Raw genomic sequence first — 7,359 nt, 5'->3', positions numbered from 1 at the left:
TCCTTCAGTTTCTCGTTTGCAGAATGACTTGGGGAGTAACATTGGTAGCTTCCCTTTGAAAGTACAGTAGAATCTTTCACCGAGCCTTTCTTGGTTGGGAGATGTTTAATTACAGCTTCTATCTCACTACAGGTAGTAATAGGATTGTTTAAATTGCAGCAGCCTACAGAATGGAAAAATATATTTGCCAATTATACATTTGACAGGGGTAAGTGTATGAAATATATAAAGAACTAAAAAACAATAACAACAACAATTAAAAAAACCAACCTTGAACATCAAGAAAACAAATACATTAATTAAAAAGAACATACAGCAGTGAGCAGGGGGTCCCATCAAATGAAATGCAAATGGCTTAAAACCACTAAAGGAAATATCCTTAACAATCAGAGAAATGCAAATTAAAACCACATTAGGATTTCATCTTTCCACAGTCAGAATGGCAAAGATCAATAAAACAAATGTCAGCACATGGTAGAAAGGATGTGGGGAAAGGAAATACTTATTCATTACTGGTAGGCATGCACACTTGTACACCCACCATGTAAATTAGTATAGAGGGTTCTTTTTAGGAAGCCGAGAATCAATCCATCCTGATATCCAGTTGTGCCATTCTTGAACATATATGCACAGGACTGTGTCTTCTACAGAGATACTTGCTCGTCCCTGCTCATTGCTGCTCTATTACTAATAGCCAGAAACTGCAAATAGCCCAGATGTCAAACAACCCATGAGTGAATAAAGAAAGTGTGATACATTTACACAATTCAATATTATCCAGTCGGTAGGAAAAATGAAAGTCATACAGCCCACACCTCCACATGCAATCGAGAATCAGCATGCCACTCCACCTGCTTCCAGGGAGCCTGTTCCAACAAGAGACACACCGGTGAGATTCTCACGCCCCAATGTCCTCCACCAAGACACCATCAAGCCCAGCACCCATGAGCTCTGCTCCCGCCCTATGGAAGCTTCCTCTCCCTCCTGGATCACACCTCTACCTGCAATCAAGAATGTGAGAGGCCTGCATCTAGCTGGGACAACCAGTCCCAGAGGTGGTCCCGGGGACCACCAGGCTAGCCAATACCAGAAACAACCATATGGTGAAAGGCAAGTGCAAGAACATAATCAATACAAGCCAATAAAATATGGCACCATCAGAACCCACCATTCCTACTACAGCATACCCTGGATATACTAACACACCTGAAGAGCAAGACTGTGACCTTAAATCCCATCTCACAAAGATGATAGAGGCCTTTAAAGAGCATATAAAGCAAACACTTAAAGAAACAAAGGAAAACACAATCAAACAAGTAGAAGCCCTTTAAAAAAACAAATAAATCCCTTAAATAAATACAGGAAAATACAATCAAACAACTGAGGGAAATGAATAAAATGTTCCAAGATCTAAAGATGGAAATAGAAACAATAAAGAAAACACAAATTGAGGCAACCTGGAGATGAGAAACTTAGGAAAGGGAACAGGAACTACAGACATGAACATCACCATCAGGACACAAAAGATGAAAGAAAGAATCTTAAGCATAGAGATTTCATGAAGAAAGTGATATATCAACCAAAGAAAATGCCAAATGTAAAAAGTTACTAACTCAAAACATCCAGAAAATTCAGTACACTCTGAAAACACTAAAACCTAAGAATAATTGGAATAGAACGGGTAAAAAATTTCAGTTCAAATGGCCAAAAAGTGAATCTTCAACAAAATCATAGAAGGGAACTTCCCTAAACTTAAGAAAGAGATGGTTATAAACATAAAAGAAGCTTACAGAACACCACATAGATTAGACCAGGAAAGAAAATCCTTCTGCCACATAATAATCAAAACATGAAACGTACATAACATAGAAAGAATATCAAAAGCCCCAAAGGAAAAAGGACAAGTAACATATAAAGGCAGACCTATTAGAATTACACCTGACCTCTCAGAGACTCTAAAAGCCAGAAGATCCTAGACATAGGTCTTGAAGACTCTAAGAGACCACAAAACACAGAATCCAGCTCAGACTAATATAACCCAGCAAAACATTCAATCACCATAGATGAAAAAAAAAAACAAAATATTCCATGACAAAACCAAATTTTCACAATATCTTTCTACCAATGCATCCGTACAGATGATACTAGAAAGAAGACTCCAAAACAAGAACAGTAAACCCACCTAAGGAAGCACAAGAAATTAAATATCTCACAACAAATCCAAAAGAAGAGAATTTTCCACAAAAAAGCACCTCCAGAAAAGAAAAGAAAACAAAAACAGGAACTAACAATCATCTGTTTTTACTATCTCTCAACATTAATGGACTCAATTTCCTAATAAAAAGACAGGCTACAGACTGAAAATGTAAACAGAAGCCAGGTGATGGGGAAACTGGCTGCTAGCATCTCTAACTAGGGCTAAGGATTAGGGTCAGCAAGTAGTTGGGGTGGCTGTTGACAAGCCAATGAACTGCCATTGGGACTTCACATTGTAGGCATAAATTTTTTGCAACCTACTTTTGATAAAGGTTCCAATAGGAATATGTAAGCTGAATGGATACAGTATCAATCAGAGCTCCACATCTGCTATTACCAATGATAAAAACTTTCAAGTGCATTTAATACTATTTCTACTTTGCATTTTACATGTAATACTGCTAAAAATGAAAAATGCTAGGAAACAATACCTTTGTGTTTATACACATTAATAATTCTTGTCTTAAAGAGGAATTCTAACATCAAAATTCATTTCTATTGAACTGGTTCTTAGAGCCATACTCCAAGGCTCATTTGATATATCTTAAAGAGTTTCTTTTAAAGGTTTACCTTTCTCTTAGATATATAAGGGTTCTGTATATACGCATACACTTATGGATGCCAGAAGAGGGTCTTGGATCCCCAAGAACAGAGTTACACACAGTTGTAAGCCAAAATATGGATGCTGGAAACTGAACTCAGGTTCTCTACAAGAACAGTAAGTGCTCATAACCATCTTTCCAGTCACTTAAAGATGATTTTTTTTTTCTGCAGGAAGTTAAAAAAACTTTAGAGCCCTTGAACCTATTTCTTGTGGTTTTATGTTATTTCATGTCTTCAATGTTTGTGCATTTAAATTTTCTTGTCACATATTGGGCAATCTGTTTGATATTTTTTTGTTTTGAAAACTTATTGATGCAGGGTTCGCCATGAACATGACTTTCTCACTAAATAAAGTATACCTTAGAATTCTCCAGATTCTTGTAGTCAACCTCAATACTTCGATCATTCTGTTTTTCCTAAAACCTAGACCAACAAAATTTATGAATTATTAAACTTTACAACATATGATGCTTTCTTTGTGCCACTGGCACAGTACCATGACGTGTGGTAGTCACTCAAACATTTTCTTTCCTTACTCCAAACCACACAATAACACCTAAAAACATTGGTAGATGTTTGAGGTATGGCACAGCTGTCTCCACTTCATCAGCACGTCTACCTCATGTTCCCACTAACATATTTGAAGTGGCTCACTCTTTCCATTCCCAGTGCAGCCTTGGCTCGTGGTCCCAAGAAACATCTGAAATGCAGAGCTGCTCCAAAACACTGGATGCTGGATAAGTGGACTGGCATGTTTGCTCCCTGCCCATCACTGGTCCTCACAAGCTGAGGGAATGCCTGCCTCTGATCATTTTCCTAAGGAACAGACTTAGGTATGCCCTGAGTAGAGATGAAGTTAAAAAGATTTGCATGCAGGGATTCATTAAGACTGATGGGAAAGTCAAGATTGATATAACCTACCCTGCTGGGTTTATGGGTGACATCAGCATTGACAAAACTGGAGAGAACTTCCGTCTGATCTATGACACGAAGGGTCGCTTTGCTGCTCATCGTATTACACCTGAGGAGGCCAAGTACAAGCTGTGTAAAGTGAGAAAGATCTTTGTGGGCACAGAAGGAATCCCACACTGGTGACCCATGATGCTTGTACTATTCCATACCCTGATCCCCTCATCAAGGTGAATGACACCATTCAGATTGATTTGGAGACAGGCAAAATAACTGACTTCATCGAGTTTGACACAGGAAACCTGTGTATGGTGACTGGAGGTGCTAACTTGGGAAGAATTGGTGTAATCACCAACAGAGAGACATCCCGGCTCTTTTGACGTGGTTCATGTGTAAGATGCCAATGGCATCAGCTTTGCCACTCAGCTGTCCAACATTTTTCGTTATTGGCAAGGGCAACAGTCCATAGGTCTCTCTTCCCCTAGGAAAAGGAATCTGCCTCACCATTGCTGAAGAGAAAGAAGAGGCCAGCAGCCAAACAGAGCAGTGGGTGAATGGTCTCTAGGAGACACGCTGGAGGAGTATTTGTACTCTCACTACTACAAGCTTTCAGGGCAACAGGGGAGATTAAACAGCATGATGAGACGTGTCCCGATTTATCACTTTCTTTGCTAGGTTTCTATAAAATCTTCATCAAACTCTTTCATGTCGGAACGTGGAGTCTGGTGTGACCTAACTCTGTGCTGCCAGACTGTGGTCACTCCTATTTGGCTCCATAATAAATGACTTGTGATTAGAGTTGGGTTTTGTTTTTGTTTTTTGAGACAGGTTTTTCTGTGTAGCCCTGGCTGTCTTGGAACTCACTCCATAAACCATGCCAGCCTTGGAGTGATCATTGGGATCAAAGGTGTGCACCACCACTGCCTGGGAGTTGCATTTTGCATTTATAATATCCAGTTTTCCCAGATGCTTTATATTTGATGAGCATCTTTGTCTAAAATTGGGTGGCTACAGTTTCATGGCATTATGTCTGAACCTTCTGTTCCTTTAATTCATGTACCTGTTATGCAGTACCATGCTTTTTAAAATTATTATTATTACTGTGGCTTTCTAATATACCTTAAAAGCAGCTATGGTGATACTTCCCACATTATCCTTTGCCTTTAGGCTGGCTTTTGCTATCTTTTGTGCTTCCAAATGAATTAAATTTTTTTTTCAATTTCTGTGAAGAATCTCATTGGATGTTTTATGTGAATGGCATTGAGCTAGATTCCTTAAGGTTAGGAACATGCTCAGTTATCCAAGTAAATACCTTTGCCTGGTGGGTTATATGTTATCATAAGATAACTTCACTGCCAAAATTTGCTGCAGAGTACCTTGGGTTCTGATCAGCTAGGCTTCCTCTTGGAAAATCCTACAGACGTTCCAGCACGCGGAGGACATGAGAGAAACATATGCATGCTAAACTCTGTGCCACGTTTGAGCTAGTGGAATTTGGGCCAATATAATGAACAAGTATCAGGACTGAGCAGATGCTCTTCTGATATATTTTAAGAATGTGTAATTGTAGAACCAGTGGTTTACTTTTGTAGGCTTTAAGTCAAAAACTTGCCCAGTGATGACTGAGCAGCATCAGCGCATGCTCGTGTCTTATTACTTTACTAAATAATTCCACACAGTGTCACTGTAGCTGTATAATTAATGATGGGGAATGATGACCACGAAGTTAAGTAATATTTGGAGAGTACAGTACCATGTAAACTTATGAACTGACTATCTCCTTTGCTGTGTGATTCTTCCACTGAAAAACATAAAGCTGAACTCTGAACAGCAGAGCTAGAAAATCAATCCAAAGGGAATATTGTTTCACCTCCATGAGAGCACCACATACCCACAAATTGCTTCTAAAGAACACTGAACAATACCTTTCTCAACATCATGTATTTCTACGTGAAAATAGCATGGAGAGGGGAGATTTATACATACACAAGATAACCTGGGATATGGAAATACCAAAGCACAAATGAGGAATCATGGTAGAATGACGCTCTTGAAAACTGCCAGATTCCTGTCACTGGATTCCAAACAGAGTGAATCTAAAGAACTCAAAGTACTCCAAACGATAATCATAAGAATGCCTAATTAGATAGATGGATAGATAGATAGATAGACAGACAGACAGACAGACAGACAGAGAGACAGACAGACAGAGAGACAGATAGCCAGTCAGACACACATAATTCATAGGTAGATATATAACAGATACATACATACATATAGATGACAAATGATACATACATACATACATAACAGATGACAGATACATACATCGATAACAGATGGTAGATAGGTCGATAGACAGAAAGATTGATAATCCTGAATAAAAGAGAATATGAGCAAATGTACTCCAATAAAATTGGGAATTTATTACAAGATATTAAAGAGGGATTCAATAACTATAGAAAAACTATTAATATCAAATTAAAATCTTACAAATTAAGAGGCCACTAAGTCAAAGACTCAGTAAAAAGCCACAGGGCTATCAAGAGGCTCAGTAGGTAAAGGCATTTACCACCAAACCTGATGAGCTGAGTTTGAACCCTAAGACTCATAGGGTCAAAGAACAGAACACTCATACCCACATATAAACACAAATAAGTAAACAAACCTAATTATGGAAACATTTAAAGCATATAAAAATAATATAGATCAAATAGAAGACACTATCTGAAAACACTCAGACACTGGTGAAAATAAAAGAAACCAAACCAAGATAAACAGAAGAGCATGTAAGACTGACCCCCACCCAAAACAGATCACATTCACGAAGCACAAGGATAGAACTTCAAGCAACAGTGAAGGTAACATACTCAATAAAACTGTGGCAGAAAGTCACCTAAATATAGGGAGAGGTCAGTCTTCTGACTCAGGAAATATTTAGGATAAAAACTGAAAAAATGGGAAAGCACTTAAGCCAAATGTCTTCCATGCTAATAGAAAGTAGCTACTCCAGCCTGTGAGATGGCTCGGCAGGTAAAGACATTTGCTATGCAGGGCTGATGACCTGAGTCCAATCCCCAGAACCCCATGAAGGCAGAAGAGAGAAGCAACTCTGGCCACTACAAGTATACCTTGCTATGCAAGTCCACACAGACACACATAACATAAATAAACATATATGCACATATATGTCACAGTAATGCTGACATTTTTTCAGCACATCTTTACAGGTAAATCTTCCCAAAGAACACAGATATAAAGAGTGTAAGATACTTGAGAACATAATTCAGCAGCACATAAAAGCCACCATTCACAGTCAGGGTAGCTTCATCCCAGGGATGTATGTTCAACATACCCAAGGAAAATGCAATACATCACATATAAAAATCATAAGATCACATGAAGCAATACATCACATATAAAAATCATAAGATCACATGAAGTAATACATCACATATAAAAATCATAAGAGCACATGAATGGAAGCACAGGTTTTTATTTCTTCCCCTCAAAAAAAAAAAAAAAAAAAAAAAAAAAAAGTCTTACCGAAATCTAGTATCTGTTCATGATTAAAGCCCTAAAGAAAATAGA

At 38.2% G+C, this 7,359-nt stretch overlaps 1 pseudogene across 1 annotated transcript; it reads left to right on the top strand.

Moving 5' to 3' along the window:
• Positions 1–3,544: 3,544 nt before the first annotated feature.
• LOC308435193 (small ribosomal subunit protein eS4-like) lies at positions 3,545–4,322 on the top strand (annotated as a pseudogene). The gene has a single exon. The product of its transcript is annotated as a small ribosomal subunit protein eS4-like (transcript).
• The last annotated feature ends 3,037 nt before the right edge of the window (positions 4,323–7,359 follow it).

This window comes from Micromys minutus (genome assembly GCF_963924665.1).
Source record: "Micromys minutus genome assembly, chromosome: 22".
Classification (NCBI taxonomy): Eukaryota; Metazoa; Chordata; class Mammalia; order Rodentia; family Muridae; genus Micromys; species Micromys minutus.
This window is presented reverse-complemented; position numbering and strand designations above follow the sequence as displayed.